The sequence below is a fragment of the Hyalella azteca genome, unplaced genomic scaffold (genome assembly GCF_000764305.2).
Source record: "Hyalella azteca isolate HAZT.00-mixed unplaced genomic scaffold, Hazt_2.0.2 contig2016, whole genome shotgun sequence".
NCBI lineage: Eukaryota > Metazoa > Arthropoda > Malacostraca > Amphipoda > Hyalellidae > Hyalella > Hyalella azteca.
This window is the reverse complement of record NW_025932304.1, coordinates 1,694-19,641: the sequence shown is the minus strand read 5'-3', so window position 1 is coordinate 19,641 and position 17,948 is coordinate 1,694. Positions and strand designations below refer to the sequence as shown.

The window sequence follows — 17,948 nt, the reverse complement described above, 5'->3', positions numbered from 1 at the left end:
ACACCAACTCTCTGATGCTGCAGTCAGAAGTTGCAGATGCCCAGAGCAGAGCCTCACTCAAGCATCTCCTGGTGGCAGCAAAGTAAAGTCTGAAGGTAAGCCAGATTCCATGTGCCTCACTAATCAATTGTTATTATACAGAGGAACTGAGTTCCTGCAAATTTTTCAGATTTATTTCTCATTTGTGATTATTTCTCAATAGTTTCAGTACAAGATATGATAACATTGTGTGGGAATATGCAGCCTCATTAGTCTCGCTCATCAGAGTGATATTAGCTATTTTTGAATTAAAGCTCACATGACTCATTAATTTAGTGTGCATTATATAAACTGTTAGATATCTTGCTCCATAGCCCAGTTGTACCAGTACACTAATGCATATATTTTCCAGCCTTGGAAAATGTTGATCCTCCACCAGTTCTCGAAGTTTCTACAATCTACATCAAGGAGGAACCTGAGGATGAAACTGAAGAAGTATCCATCAAAGAGGAACCATTCTTATATGGAGATGAGGTAGGCAGAGCTGATGTGCAAATTAGTGTTAAGCAAAGTATATAATATTTTTGCATAGATTTTCATGTAAAAATATGCAGAAAGCTATTTCCATAATTAAATTTTCAAGTTTGGTATCAGGAGACAAATCTTAACCCAGTGTCAAGTCTGAAATATTCAGCAATAATAATTAGGTATGAAGCACCCTCATCTTGCTTTGATAATTGATAATAAATTAGGAACTTTGATTTTTAATTACTTGCATTAGGATTGCTATTCTAAAATCAAACTCATGTTTTTTTCTCATAGTTGTCTCTAGTCAAATAACTCTGATATGTGATGGCCTCTATTGGCAGGAAATATGCAAAACTGCCTAAATACAATACAAAGAATCAAGTGCTAAGAACATTTATAATTGCCACCTATTTTCATATTTCCATTTTAATTTGAAAACTAGCAAGCAAAACATTTGTATCTTGAAGCATCAATATGAGGAAACGTTTTTACAGCCAGTAATTTTGATGCTATGACATTCATGCGCTCTTGAGGAAATTTGGAACTTGCAGACTTCAGGGAGTAGTTGTATATAACATCCTATCTGAAAATGCACGTATCACTGTCAGCACCTCAATTTTGTCCTCCACTTCTCCCCAGGCATCTCCAAATCAACATCTTCCTGGTTTAACATGCAAGACAGAAGTAAAAGTTGAGGCTCCAGACGTCCACCTTAACTCCACACAAGACATTTCTGCTTTGTTGTTAAATCAGGTATGTATACATAATTTTAGCTTTCACTAATACACACTATAACTAAAAAATTTGAAACATTTTCCCAGTTCCTCAAGATTGCAGATGTTTCAATTTATTGTGGGTATTTAAGGATAAAATTGATGACTTAATAAGTGCTTTTCATTCAATTAAGTGATTTTTTAATTCAATCCTGCTAGTGAAACCTAATTTTTAATCTTCAAAAATTGATGGTAATGCCGTTACCCTAAGCAAGATCAAAACGTGGAACAAAATATTTATTTCATGCAGTGAAGGAAGATGAGGGAATGCACTTGAACCTGTTACAATAAATGTAACATCCTCACACTCCTCATGTATTTGAGATCACATCCAAGAACGGATGGAATTGGTAATAAACGACACCACACAGCATGGGACGAATGGAAAATGAATTGCTTGGATTCACGGTATGAGTTGATGATGCCTCTGGTGGCATTGGTGTGGAGGCTGTTGTTGGCGTTTAAGAGTAGTGCTGGCCATGTTGTTTGGTAGCATTGGCTGAATGACATACAGAATGTTCCAAATTGTAGAATTAGTGGTTCTGTCATGTGATTTGGTGGCAGGGGTATTGCAGATGGAGACATTGCTGTAGTTATTGGGTGGAAAAGAGGTTGGTGTGTTATCTGGTGGTAAGCATTTGATTGTACATAAGTTGTAATGTCACTAGAATGCTTAAATTGCCAATTCACTACAAATTTAAGAACAAAGAAAGCTCAACACAAATTACCCATTACTCTATTGAAAAAAACGTTTTAGAGTCCAGCTTCATTGGCAGTTAAAAAATTTTAGAACACTGATAAAATTCAGATGTTAAGGAATTGAAATTTAAAAAATGAGAAGTTACAACCTCAACTTACAAACAAAAGACAGAGTAAGAAAGTGAAGAGAAAAAATAGTTAAAGCCTATCTATTCATAATTTCTACTGGATAAGAGCTAAAGGCTGCATTTAAACTAGGTATCTCATTGAAAATATACAATGATTTTAAAATACCTAGATCGGAAATACCAGAAAGGAAACTAAAACCTTAAAGTCTTTGTTGGACACTGGAACGTTGCCTTGTTTGGAGTGAGTGGCACAGCCAAATGAGAGGGGCACAGTAGTAACTGCCCAGTCATACAACTCCCTTTATGCTCAGCAACTCTAGAATAAAGATTCCCTGAGGTCCTCCCAATGTATGCAGATGCACATTGTGCACAACTATCAATATAAACTAGAGAAAATTGCAGATAAAATGGTAGGGCATCTTTGCACCTAAAGAAATGGACTATTTTAAAATTATTCCAAAATAAAATATGAATGTTAATGTTTGGAGTATTTCATACACAAGTCTTTTATTCTTGTGACAAAGCTCTGGATTCATGGTCAAAGTATGGAAAATAACAATGAACACCATTCCTATTATATTGCTCTAGAACAACCTCACTGTATCGCTAGGACATGAATTTCCTAATTTTGGTAAACACCAGCCTAGAAGGAAATCCATCAAGGGAAAAGATCTTGCACTAAATTTTAAATTCAGTGTGCATTGCATGTAAAATAGAACAAATTTAGAAGCTCCAGTGAAATAGTGTTCAAAGCGCATGCAACCTGAATAAAAAAGATCAAAAGCTAAAAAAGTTGGTATTAAGACCTGTGAAAGTTGATTTTTGGTAAACAGATGTCCGAAAGCAGCCACTAGATTTAGTAATATTGCAGTTGAGAAAGGGCAAGATATTATCACCTTATGACTTTATGATGAGTTTAGGACTTTGTAGTCTACGGTCTTGCTGATGCGCCACCTTCGTCATCCTCCGTCTCCAAGTCATCGATAGGCAGGTCTCCCACCCTCGGGCCCCGGATAAACTGTTTGACTTGTTCCGTCAATTTTCTTTCCTTTGGGCCAGCTGATGCAACATGCTGTTGCTTGTCACTTGCTGAGGGTAGTTTCTCATAACTGGATAATCCGGGATCTTTTTTAGAAATTTGTCCAGTCGCCTGGTGAATGTCGTGAGATTGAACTCCCCTCCTCTCAGCTTCTTTAGCAAGGTGTTAAACAGCTTTGGTCCTGCCACGGACAGTGATGCCTCCCATAGAGCTACTCTGGCCGTGGCTAGGTAATTAAATGGGAGAATTCTGCACAGTCTCCCCCTCCTTTAATTGTAATATATCACTATTCTGGAGAACTCACTTTCAAAGTTTAGAGCCAGTCCACTTATCATCTTCCAAGTGTAAAATATGGTATACCTCTCTCTTCTCTCCAATGAGGACAATCCCAGGAGTTTCAACCTGTCCCAGTAGTTCAGCTCCAGCTCCTTCATACCGCTGATCCTGTACCTGAAGGTCCCCTGGACTGACTCCAGTTTCCACACCGCGCTCGCCTTGAACGATGCCCAAAGCTGGCAACAGTACTCAAGATAGGGAAGCAAGAGGGCTCTGAGGAGTGTAACCATTGGTGCTGCTTCTCTCGTTCGAAATGTCCGCCAGATCAACCCCATCCATTGTCTGCCTTTTGCAACTATTTCCTGGATGCGCTAGATCCACCCCATCAGTTATCTGCCTTTCGCAACTATTTCGAACTATGCCTTTCGCAACTATCTCAAACTAGTTGCTTATCCTCAATTTCTGTGCCATCAGTTGTCAGTAGCGATGTGGCATCCTGGTCTCTGTGCAGACTTTATATCTCATTACTTCGAACTTGGTGCCATTGAATTGCATATTATTCACTATGGCCCAATTGTAGATTAGTCCTGTAATCGTAGTCATCCTGTGACCTCTCGCAGGCTAGGTCATCTGTTATCTTTATCAGCATTCTTGTATCGTCTGTCACCATCGCTTCTCTCGATGTCGAGTTTCCAATTGTGACCTCTTGTACTCAATCTAAGAAAGTTGTGAATCCATTCTAACAGGCTTCCTCCTACCCACAACAGCCTCAGCTTTCTAAATAGCACCCAATGGTCAACGTCATCAAAAGCTTTATCAAAGTTCATGTATAGAACATCTATGACAGCTCCCTCCTCCAGTTGGTCTACAAGAATTAGATTCAAGCTAAATTAAAATTTTACAGACTTGATTTAATTTATATGATAGATTCAAGCTGCATTGTAAATTTGATAGAATTATGTTACAAGTTTAGGTAATGAAAAAAAAGTTTAACATGAGAGGAATGCTTGAAAATAAAGAAGGTGTCATTGCCATATCTGTTATACATCATTTTCTTGAAATCAAGAAGACAATTGGTAAATGCAGCCTTCAGCTCTTTTCCACTAAAAACTTTGAATAGATAGGTTATGCCTTTTTTATAGTTTTAATTTTTACTTTATTACTCAGTCTTGTTTGTAAGTTTAGGTTTTAACTTCTGTATTTTTTTGCATAGGTTATGCATTTTTTATAGTTTTAATTCTACTTTATTACTTTGTCTTTTGCTTGTAATTTTAGGTTTCACCTTCTGTGTTTTTTTTATATATTACTCTATTAACTTCTGATTTTATCTGTGTTCTAGATTTTTTAACTGACAATGGAGCTGGACTCCAAAACGTGTTCAACAGAGATATGGTGGATTTGTGTGAATTTTCCTTCACTTATAAATTTTTAAGCATTCGATATTCAGAGTGGAGAAGTCTTTAGGCTGTTGTGCTGCTGCAACCAGTTATTGGATGCAAGGTGATATTTTGAACTTTTTGGAGGCTAGTGGAGTTAGTGGACTACGTGATAGGACTCAAGATTAGTTGATTTGGAGATGATAGTTTAGGAGGTTTGCTGTAGGTGTAGGTTGTCCTGGTATTGTCCAGAGTTTTTTTTAGAGTTTTTTTAGTATGCCATCCCATTTCGAGGCTTTTGCTGCCATGTTTATGGTGGTTGGTGAAAGCATGCATGACATCCAAGGTTAGGCAAAGGATTTTTGGGTTTTGTTCAAGCATAAGGTGTTGAAGGTGTTGGTTATTGATTTTGACACGAGGGTAGTAATGGCACTGGTTCGTTTGTTGTTTTATGAGGTTGAGTGTCTATTTAGTGATAGTAATTTTCAGTCTTTGGTTTCAGTTTGTCAAAGGTGGGTCAGCAACGGCATCAGGAGATGCTGCTGGCGGCGCTGGCGTCTCTGGGGCGTACAGCTCCACATATAAGCCTGTACAATGCTCTGAGTGTGATTATGCTTGTAGCACAAAAGGGGCTTTGAAAAGTCATATCCTTTACAAACATCCACTATATAAGCTTGTACAATGCTCTGAGTGTGATTATGGTTGTATCACAAAAGTGGAATTGAAGAGACATTTCCTCTTCAAACATTCAACAAAAAAACCTGTACTATGCACTGAGTGTGATTATGCTTGTACCACAAAAATTTGCTTGAAAAGTCATGTCTACCGCAAACATTCAAGAAAAATACTTTTGCAGTGCTCTGACTGTGATTATGTTGGTACCACAAAAAAGAACTTGAAAAGACATTTTCTGCGTAGGCATTCAGCAGAAAAAGACCCAGCTGTGCTGTAAGTGTGATGATATGTGTGTCGAAAATGCAAGTTTGAACAGCATCTACTTTCCAGAGGCCATCAGAAACTGCTACAGTGACCCAGGTGTGAAGATGTATGTGAATGAAGGAATCTTGACTCAGGAATCAAGTGCTGAACATTTAATCTTCTGAGACAACAGGACCAAGCTATGTAGAGTACGGTGTACCTAACCCAAGGCACCCACTGCCACCAAGGAAGAGGAGTTTAGCTGTTGAATACTCCTCGAAGGTGGCAGTCGCTTGTTACAGCGTGGATATGAAATAGAACGACGAAGCCAAAATGATACCTTGCACAGTTGCTTAGTCGTAGGAGTCAAACATTTGCATAGCATCCGTCATGTACCTAGAAATTGGAGTTTAAATAGATTTAGTGGTTGTTATAAACATCTCAGCGCCCGACAAAATGTTTTAAAATGTTGTTGCATGAGCTTGAATTTCGTTTTCAATAAAAAAAACTTTCTGTGATGATGGAGAGCGAGTGCTGTTTGCTTATTGAGGCTTGAATGCTACTTTATTGTAATATCAGCAGCCATTTTTCTTGAAACTTTCTTGAGGGACTGGAAGACGTCAGAGTGGCAGTCATATATCTAAGAATAACAGTGTTGTAGTTATTTTCAGGTTTGCTAACTAGCGGTTTCCAACTCTGCAGACGGTTATATGATAACAAATACTTTTTTATCCCTGTATAGATTTACTTTATCTGTAATTCAGTAATCGTTCAAATCTCGCGATAGCTTTGGTTCACTGAACTTCATATTTTTCGTTGGTGTCAACATTTCTATTACGTTCCATTTGGTAGATTTTTCTGAATAAGATTAGTAAACGCTGCTCCCAATGTAATTATATCATAAGTTTTGTGATTATTGCTTCTCTTTTTGCAAGTTGCTTATTTCCAGAAATGGCTTGTTCATAAATCTAGGTCTTGTACTGAATTTCGCTGCCCTAAGACTGGTTACTTGATTCCGTTATGTTGCAGTTGAAACAAAATGTACCCCATACCTATGACGGCTGTTATTCCTCCAGCGAAACTAGGCGGCACTATTGTTCTCAACCAACAGATAGTTGGGTCCAGCCCGTTTAACAGAGCGATTGTCGTCTTACAGCGCTCACGACCAACACATTTGTTGCCGTCTGATGCCTGCTGTAACCAAAGCCTTGGGCTAATACAGGGTCGTCGTTTATTGATTGTGCTTTGTCGCTGAAATCGTGATTTTTCATTTGTAGCAGCTTAACCAGGCGTTGTCTGGTATAGACATTCTCCGAAGTTTGAGAATCTAGCTATTAAAAGTCTCGCAATATCAAATCTACAGAATTCTTTTGCTAATATTCAAACTTGAGTAAATTTGAAGATAAGCAGCAGAACAAATGTGTTCGTAGATTAGCAGGAAAACAATCGACGAGAGTTGCAGGACAGCGAGGTGTTGTAGGCCAGAAGTCCCGACGAGAGTTACAGGACAGCGAGGTGTTGCAGGCCAGAAGTCCTAACGAGAGTCGCAGGACTGCGAGGTGTTGCAGGCCACAAGTCCTAACGAGAGTCGCAGGACTGCGAGGTGTTGCAGGCCAGAAGTCCCAACGAGAGTTGCCGGACAGCGAGGTATTGCAGGCCAGAAATCCAAACGAGAGTCGCAGGACTGCGAGGTGTTGCAGGCCAGAAGACCCAACGAGAGTTACAGGACGGCGAGGTGTTGCAGGCCAGAAGTCCCAACGAGAGTTGCTGGACAGCGAGGTGTTGCAGGCCAGAAGTCCCGACAAGAAATAAATATTTTATATTTCTGATGAATATCCTTTGATAAATATGTAGGATTTGACTCGATTGAGTATGAAAATGTGCTATAAGAATCAATTTCACGATTACACGCGAAAAATGTATGAGCGTTCAACAGTTAAGAGAAATAATGATTTATAGATAAAACAATCTTATTCCACTTGTCAATGATAATTGCTGATCGCGGAAGCCATTGCAGTGCATATGAGAAATTTCAATGTCGACTGAAATGCATGACGTCATCTCTTCTAAGGAATGAACAGCGGGACGGAAGTGGCTGCTTGACAGGTGACGGAGTGTTGCCGTTTGACAGGAGACGGAAGGTTGCCGCGTGACAGGTGACGAAGAGTTACCGCTTGACAGGTGACGGAGAGTTTCCGCTTGACAGGTGACAGTGAGCTGGCGCTTACATGTTGTGGTGAAAGAGGACACGCGGCGATTTCTGCAAGGCGCGCAGCTGCTTATGCGCCTTCGGCAGAACCGCGACGTGCTGTTGCTAGGTTCACTTCATGACTGCTGACGCCTTCGTCAGAACCGCGACGTGCGGTTGTCAGGTTGGGAGCGCAGCCGTGCACCACCAATTTTGTGCAGCAATAAGCCCTTAATCGAACGCCTTGGATCTCTCCGGACATCCACCAATCAGCTGTGAACCACTCGGCTTTGTCTTCCTCCGGCCTCGCATAGAAACTGCCGTGCACCACCAGGCCGCGGTTCAAATATGACTTCCGTGCATCGTTAAATTACGTAATTTTATGTTCACCGCATCTGAGGTTATGTTTCAGATAGCATAGTTCTGTTCCAAAATTTATAGTCCTTCGACGTGTGGCCGTTCGACCGAGGGCTGGTTCGACGCACGGCCTAGATAGGATTGTCCAGAATGTTGTAGGCTACGTTCCGGAAGGCAGGAATCATGATGGTCCATTACATTCAGGGCAGTCGTGGTCTTCGGCAGGCGACCCGTCAGGTTCACTTCATGATTGCTGACGCCTTCGTCCGGACCGCAACGTGCGGCTGTCAGGTGCACTTCATGACTTCTGACGCCTTCGTCAAGACTGCGACGTGCGGTTGCCAGGTTCACTTCATGTTTGCTGACGCCTTCGTGAGACTGCGACATGCGGTCGCTAGGCTCACTTCATTACTGCAAACGCCTTAGTCAGGATTGCGACGTGCGGTTGCTAGGTTCACTTCATGACTGCAGACACCTTCGTCAGGACCGCGACGTGCGGTTGCCAAGTTCACTTCAAGACTGCTGACGACTTCGTGCGCCACCGCTGAAATTGACCCGCTGTTGCCAGAACTTTTTAGACTATTAATATAAAATAGGTTTAAAAAATCCCTTTACAACGAGTATCAATAAATACGGTTTTTGGATCTTAAGTGTTCACATTACGACTTTGAATTATTAAAAGTTCCATTTTTGATCTCTATATTTCTAAAACGAAATTTTCTGTTGTTACCGTGAGGTAAAATTCTTGGCAGGGGTGACTAATGTGGTCACGAGTTCGTCGTATGCAAGTGTATAGAGTTTAATACATCGTAATAAAACGTGAAGAAGTAAGTGCAGTTCGGCATTAGAACAATTACTGGTTATGATGCACACGTCACATGAATAGGTATGAACATCAAATCTATTTGATAAAGTTATTCTGAATGTACCATCTTGGAAACAGTGTATTTGTTATTTCACGAAGCGTTTGCCTAGATCACAACAACGAAAAGTCAACCTAGCCATCACGTCGACCACCAACGATGAATTCGTCAGTTCACACAAAATTGTAAGGCGAAACGACTTTACAGCACGCCTGGAAGAACGCGTGTGCAACACACCGCAGCGTTTACACTAGCCCACTTGTCAACACGGTCTTCGGAGCTTCAATAATTATTCAGATCACACGTGAATTATTTTAAGAGTTCATTCACACATCGCAAGTTTTACATGCTGCTTAATTTCATTGAGGTTTACAATAACGAGACTGCGAAGAACCAACTATTGGTATTCAAAAAAGCGAAAAACCAGTGGAAGAGCAAGACAATGAGACGAAATCGTTGAATGATGTAGTAAAAGCCTTGAGTGAGATGGTGCGCTCGCTGAGTGAAAAATTGAGCTCGCGTTGCAATGAGCTGACTGAAGCGAAGGCTCAGCTGAAAAAAAAATTTTTTGAGGTAAAGACTCAAAGAGTTGATTTGTCCGAAATTGCTAGTGAAAGCTCACGCGAGTTACTAGACAGAGAACGTAGGAAATCCAACTTGGTTTGGTTTGGAGTTGCCGAGAGTTCTGCATCTGATACGAAGGACCGAGTGATGGCTGATACGAAATTTATTGAAGAATGATGTAGCAAGGCAATCAGCTCACCGGTTGATATTAAATCGTGCAAGAAGCTACGCTCGAAGGATGCTGCTGCCAACACATGCAGGTTTTTGTTTGTGACTGTAAAGGATCCTGCACTGGTTGGTATTTGTATTAGGATTGATATTCTAAAACCAAACCCATGTTTTTGTCTCATAATTGTCTGTTGTCAAATAACTATGACATGTGATGGCTTTTATTTGCAGAAAATAAAAATGAAATGTGATGGCCCCTATTGGCAAGAAGTATGCAAAACTGTCCAAATATAATGCAAAGAAAGAGGTGCTGAGAACATTTATGTAAAATATGCCAATTGGATAAAACAAAATTGTACTATTAGTGTGTAGTTGATTCTGTAATTGCCACCTATTTTCATATTTCCATTTTAATTTGAGAGCTGGCAAGCAAAACATTTATATCTTTAAAGCATCAATATGAGGAAACGTTTTACAGACAGTAATTTTGATGCTACAACATTCATGTGCTGTTGAAAAAATTTGGAACTTGCAGAGACCTAAAGAAGTAGTTGTATATTACATCGTATCTAAATATGCACATATCACTTTCAGCCACATCAATATTGTCTTCCACTTCTCCCCAGGCCTCTTCAAATCCAGGTCTTCCTGGTTTACCATGCAAGAAAGAAGCAAAAGTTGAAGCTCCTGATGCCCACCCAAACTTTGCACAAAACATTTCTGTTTTGTTGTTGAATCAGGTATATATACCTACATAATTATAGCTTTCACTAATACACACTATAACTGAAAATTTTGAAACATTTTCCCAGTTCCTTACGATTGCAAATGTTTCAATTTATTGTGGGTATTTAACAATGGAATTGATGACTTAATAAGTGCTGGTAGTGATAGTATGAACAGATGTCATTTTCCAAATGCTTTCAGTCCTGCTAGTGAAAGCCAACTATTTTAATTTTCAAAAATAGATGGCAGTGCCTTTACCCTAAGCAAGGATCAAGACCTCGAACAAAATATTTAGTTTATGCAGTGAAGGAAAATGAGGAAATGCGAAATGCAATTAAACCTGCTACATTAAAAGTAACATCCTTACACTCCCCATGTGTCTGAGTTCACATCTAAGAATGGATGGAATTGGTAGTAAACAACACCACACAGCATCGGACGAATGGAAAATGGAGTGCTTGGGTTCATAGTATGAGTTGATGACGTCTCTGGTGGCATTGGTGTGGAGGCTGTCGTTGGCTGGTTTAAGAGTAGTGCTGGTCATGTTGTTTGGTAGCATTGGCTGAATGACATACAGAATGTTCCAAATTGTAGAATTGGTGGTTCTGTCATGTGATTTGGTGGAAGGAGTGTTGCAGATATAGACATTGCAGTAATTATTGGGTGGAAAAGAGGTTGGTGTGTTATCTGGCAGTAAGCATATGACTGTACACAAGTATTAATGTCATTTCAGAGTCCAGCATCATTGTCCATTCAAAAATTCTAGAACACTGATAAAATCAGAAGGTAACGAGTTGAAATTAGAAATAAACAGATGTTAAAACGTCAACTTGCAAACAAAAGACATACTGTGAAAGAAATTGGGAAAAAACAGGCAATCCCTATATATTCATAATTTCTTGTGGATGAGAGCCAAAGGCTGCATTTAAATTAGGTATCTCTTTGAAAATATATAATGATTTTAAAATGCGCAGACATCATTGTACCTAAAGAAAGAACCCTTTTTAAAATTGTTCCACAATAAAATATGAATATTAATGTTTATGAAGTATTTCACAAACAAATCTTTTCATTCTTGTGACAAAGCTTTGGATTCATGGTCAAAGTATGGAAAAGAAAAAAACAAAACAAAAAAAAACAAAGAAAAAAAACATGGCTCTGGAACAACCTCACTGTGTGGCTAAGACATGTATTTCTTAATTTAGGTAAACACCAGCCTAGCAGAAAATCCTTTAAGGGAAAAGGTCTTGCACCAAAATTCAAATTCAGTATGCATAGCATGGAAAATAAAACAAAATCAAAAGCCCAGGGAAATAGTGTTTTAAGAGCCTTCAACCTGAATCGAAAAGAACAAAAGCTAAAAAAGCTGGTACTAAGACCTGTGTAATTTGATTTTTGGTATACAGATGTCTGAAAACTGCCATTAGATTTAGTAATATTGCAGTTGAGAAAGGAAAAACTATTGTTACCTAATTACCTTATGTTGAGTTTAGGATTTCGTAGTCCACGGCCACGGTGATGCACTGCTTTCGTCGTCCTCTGTCTCCTAGTCATCGATAGGCAGGTCCCCAGTCCTGGGGCCCCAATAAAACGTTGGACTTGTTCTGTCGATTTGCTCTCCTTTGGGCCATCAGATGCAAAATGCTGTTGCTTGTCACTTCCTGAGGGTATTTTCCCATAACTGGACAACCCGTAATCTTTTTTAAAAATTAGTCCAGTCGCCTGTTGAATGGGTGAACTCCCCTCCTCTCAGCTCCAACGGCAAGGTGTTAAACAGCTTTGGTTCTGCCATGGACAGTGACCCCTCCCAAAGAGTCTGTACTTTGGCTGCGGCTTGGTTATTAAATGGGAAAATTCTGCACAGTCTCCACCTCCTTTCAATGTAATAAGTATGTCACTATGTTAGAGGTCTTACTTTCAATGTTGGGAACCAGTCCGGTTATTATCTTACAAGTGTACAATATGGTTTACCTCTCTCTTTTCCTCTCCACTTAGTACAATCCCATGTGTTCCAACCTGTCCCAGTAGTTCAGCTCAAGCTCCTTCTTACCGCTGATCCTGAACGTGAAGGTCCGCTGGACTGACTCCAGTTTCCGCAGCGCGCCCGCCTTGAGCGGCGCCCAAAGCTGGCAGCAGTACTCGAGATTGGGAAGCACGAGGGCTCAGTTGAGTGTAATCACNGAAGCTTGAACCGTTACCGCCGGCATATTCGACGTAGGCCGCGGTAGAGCTGCGGCAAGTTGCCTGCCGCAGTTTTTGCCGACCGAGGCCTCGCGCTGTTCGAGGCAGATGAGGCCATATCATCGCTAGACTGCTTGGACGCGAGGTGAAGTCGGCCAAAACGGCCTAGATTTGCGCGTCTGCGAACGTCTCTGCGGCGAACGGCCGCAATGACTGCGAGAATTTCGAACTGGGTGGCGAGATGAGACACACGCGGCGCGGTGTGACGTTGTTGTAATGAAGTTACAGAGGCACGTGATGAACGTTACAGGGGCGTGTGATGAACGTCGTTGCGATGAACGTTGCAGGGGCACGTGATGAACGTTGTAGTGATTCTTGGTATGTGCTGACGTGAGGTTACAGAGATGATCCCGGAGCAGCGGCTGCTATAAGAATGAGCTCAAAGCATGGACGGACGCTGGCTGTGAGAGACTTATCGGAAGTAAAAATTTTGCCTGCCAACAGAAGCGAATTCTTTCTGGACTATTTTTATAAATATAAAATTAATTATGTAGCGAGATCCGCTACAGTTGTGTTGCAACAACCAGTTATTGTATGCAAGGTGATATTTTGAACTGTTTGAAGGCCAGCGGAATTAGTGGAAGACGCGATAGGAGTCCATATTGGGAAGGCTTAGTTGATTATGAGCCGATAGATAGTTTAGGAGGTTTGTTATAGGTGTAGGTAGTCCTGGCATTGTCCATATGATGTTCATGAGAGAGTTTTTAGTATGTCATCCAATTTTGCGGCTTTTGCTGCCATGTATTGTGGTGGATGGTGAATGAATGCTTGACATCAAAGGTTAGGCAAAGGATTTTTGGGTTTTGCTCACTCATAAGGTGTTGGTTATTAATTTTGACATAAGAGGAGTAATGGCACTGGGTCGTTTGTGGTTTTATGAGTGTCTATTTTGTTTTGTAATTTTCAGTCTTTGGTTTCAGTTTGACAAAAATGGGTCAGCAACGGCATCAGGAGACGCTGCTGGCGCCGTTGGCGTCTTTGGGGCGTCCAGCTCCAAGCAACACATAGAAAAATCATTCAAGTTCCATGATGCTGAACAATCGAGTACCACAAGAAAATCAATGCAAGAGGATATTAACCTCAAAAATTTGTGCAGAAGTAAACACCAATGCCAGTTCTGTTTGGATGTGTATGCCACTGAAGCTTATCTCAAAAAGCATATTCTCCTACGTCATCCTCAGAGAAAGGTCAAGAAATGCTCTAAGAGTAAATGTGCCAATGGTTGCATAGAAATCTTGCACAAGCATTGCCTTTCTAAATGTTCATTAATAAAGAAGTTTTGCTGCACTGAGTGTGATTATGCTTGCGCTTCAAAAGGAAACTTGAAAAAACATTTTCATCAAAAGCATTCAACAGAAAAACCTGTACAATGCTGTGAGTGTGATTATGCCTGCACCAGAAAATAGAAGCTCCAGGCTGCCCCCCTCCTTGAATGGACCTTCAGTTAGCATGTCATGTGGGGCGCAAGATAGGGCATGGTTGTGACAACTAATACTGGATTAGATCTTGAATTGTTGAAAAGAATATTTGCCTATGCCTGACCATAGTGGTAGCACCTAACTTTGTAACGTGTAACTCAACATGTTACAATATGCTCATGCATTTTGTGCTGTAGTGTATACATGATATATTTAACTGTCTCCTTTATGTCACTGTATGTTATTGCATTTTATATTTTACTGCACCATTGTTCTATAATTTTTTTACTTTATTTCTTTAATGTTTACTCTTATTATTTATATCATTCATCACTTTTTTCTTATTATTTTTTACTTTTTTTTGTGTGTGTGTTCTCTCTCTGTTTCAGATTTTCATAGCTGTTAAACTGTTAGGTACCAATTAAACCAAGTTTAGGCAAGGGGCTTTATGGACTAGTTTCCAGTGCTCCTAAAGAATAAATAAGAATGTAAGAAAAAGAATAAGACTGCAACAATGGCGGTGGAGTGAACAGATAACATATATTGTAAACTAAGAAATTATTCCTTATTTTGCACCAAGAAGTTGGCGAGCACTGTTGTCATATGGGTGTCATTGCACTGTAAGTAACAACTTATCCCCTCTTCTAGCAAATGTGAGCACCACAACGAGAATGATTGAATATTGTGGATGCACTAATGCTTACCTAAATTTTAGGTTTGAAATTTCTACTGTTTTGAATTTTATTTATAAACAATATCAATGAAAAAGGTCTGCACATATTTACAAAATGACTGAAAATTAAGATTTGCAATAGGCAAAATAAAATCTAAAAATCACTAATAAAGGGAAGAGCAAAGGCTGGGTTAAGGTGGAGTTAACATAACCATGCCAGCTGTAAAAATACATGAGGGAAATAAAATAGTGGAAGATGTATTACTTGAGAATCTGTGGTTGAAAGGATTCATTTTTATCAATCACTGTAGGCTGATGTAAAGGCAAAGGACGCATCAGTTGAACTTAGCAAAACAAGCAATGGGCATAGTTATAATTAAATGGAATCAAAGCATGTTAAGTAAAACCAAAGAACCAAATGGGGTTTACAAACTGAACACACTTGAACAATGCAAGACAGATAAGTAAGTATTGCTGACTGGTCATTTAAAATAGAAATCATAAGAAACTGCAGTCATGACCATAGTGAATCAAAGAAAAATATAGTAAATCAAGAACAATTTCCATATTTACAGAAAACACAAATAAATTAACATGAGGACAAAACATATATATATATATATATCAGTTTTAGATGGCAGAATTTGTTGATTTATATGCATGTGATTAATGACCAGATAATTCGTCGATTTGAATTATCGAAGAGTCGGACAATTCTTTAGATGACGTCGGTAGATCAAAAGGCATATATCAGGAAGTAGTTTTAGTTTATTATAACAACGTTTTGAATGTAACCCACATTCATTTTCAAGTTGCAAGAAGCATTAAATGTTGAAATTTTGGTGGAAATAAGTACATAATATATGTAAATAGGATACTACAGTAAAATTTTGAATCTGAAAAAACACTGAAAACCATTTCAAAGTTCAGCCAAATCTGGTAGTTAAGAACTAGATAGCAGGCGTCCAATTGGCACTTGTAATCAATGCTTCTTGTAACTTGAAAATGAATGTGGGTTACATTCAAAACGTTGTTATAATAAACTAAAACTACTTCCTGATATATGCCTTTCAATCTACCAACGTCATCTAAAGAATTGTCTGACCCTTTGATTATTTAAATCAACATATTCCCTGGTCATTAATTGCACACATATAAATCAACAAATTCTGCCATGAGTGCCATCTAAAACTAATTTTGCAATAAAGACCCAGCAGCAAGAGAGAAAATGATTACTGTGAGACACAAAACTGAACCAATTACGAGAAAAATCAGCAGTGAGGTCAAAAATATGAAGACTAGAGACTCAGAAAAGTATCTGAAACAGTCTCCAAGTATTACATTCAAGCAATTTCATCTCAAGATCATTGATGAATCAAACTGGCTCCGTGACAACCTTGACAACAACGTCAAACTCTGGACTCTACCGAGCAATGGCATATGCAAAAAAGTGGGAGTTCTCCAAGAGGCCCGTGTAATCTGTAAATTCTGCTTCAAAGAAGGTTGTAGACTTCATTATTTGGATTGCATTCGGGTAATTGTAGTAATGACTACGACATTGAACTGCCGTTTCTCTACCATCTGAGGCAAGCTCACAACCAGACCAGGTCTCAAAGTATTACAAAGATGCGACTTCATCTCAAGATCATCGATGAATACAACAGGCTTTGTGACTCTCTTAAAAATGTCAAAACCCAGAATATATGAATACAACAGTACCTGCAAAGAAGCAAGAGTTCTCCAAGGACCCGATGTATTGTATAAAATTTGCCTCAAAGAAGGTTGTAGACTTCTTCATTATTTGGATTATGTTTGGAGTCATTGGAGTAACAATTGTGATATTGAACAGCCATTTCTCCTACCATCTGAGACAAGCTAACAACCAGACCAGGTCTCAAAGCATCACAAACAAGCAACTTCATGTTAAAATTGTCGATGAATTTAACAGGCTTCGTGACAACAATGTCAAACTACAACTAAACGCGATAACGGCCCTTGCAAAAACGCGGGAGTTATCCGAGAGCCCGTTGTGGATTATAAATTTTGCTTCAAAGAAGGTTGTAGACTTCTTCATCTTTTGGACTACATTGGACACTTTGGATCAACAACCAGGACACCGAGACACTGCCTCATTAGCTACCACCAACCCGGAGGGCAAGTGAACCACACACGACAATCTCACAACCAGACCGCCACTTGCATCATGCTGAAGGAACCCACCAGCATTGTCATCAAGCAGTGGCCTGACATCAATTGACCGGAAGTGGCTGGCCTCATCGTCTCTGCCGATAGGACGCCTGCTATCTAGTTCTTAACTACCAGATTTGGCTGAACTTTAAATTGGTTTTCATAGTGATTTTTCAGATTCAAAATTTTACTGTAGTATACTATTTACGTATATTATGTACTTATTTCAACCAAAATTTCAACATTTAATGCTTCTTGTAACATGAAAATGAATGTGGGTTACATTCGAAACATCGTTATAATAAACTAAAACTACTTCCTGATATATGCCTTTCGATCTACCAACGTCATCTAAAGATTTGTCTAAATCTTTGATAATATATATATATATACACAAGGGTGAAAATCCACTAACCAGCATGACCAGCACAAGTGGTCAGGGCTGTCAGACCGCTCTGTTACACATCTGAGTGTCGTGTTCATTGGGCTCAGCTTTATAGGTAATGAATATCTGTAACAGAGACTGAAACAGAAGAGGAAGGTAAGGAAGTGCATTTACAGTAGAACCTCAGTTAGCAAAGGTTCAGTTAACAAAAAAATTGATTAACAACAAAGAGTTTTGATTACATTTTTCTCGCTCAGCAAAAAAAATTCACTTATCGAAAAATTAGTGCATCATCGGTCGTCACAAAATTGTACATAGAATGCTATATATAAAATTGTGCACCGGGCATCATAGAATGAAAAGTAATTGACCAAAACTATGATTTATTTCTTCAAAACATATGATGGTTGTCACTAAAACATTATTTTCTGTTTCAGGTATGCTTTTCACGATCTTTTTTGT

General features: G+C 39.4%; 1 long non-coding RNA gene across 1 annotated transcript; it reads left to right on the top strand.

The window, feature by feature from the left end:
* Positions 1–481: 481 nt before the first annotated feature.
* LOC108674148 lies at positions 482–5,575 on the top strand. The gene is made up of 3 exons (XR_007157216.1): positions 482–513; positions 1,147–1,260; positions 5,301–5,575. It is a non-coding gene; the product is annotated as an uncharacterized LOC108674148 (long non-coding RNA).
* Positions 5,576–17,948: the final 12,373 nt, after the last annotated feature.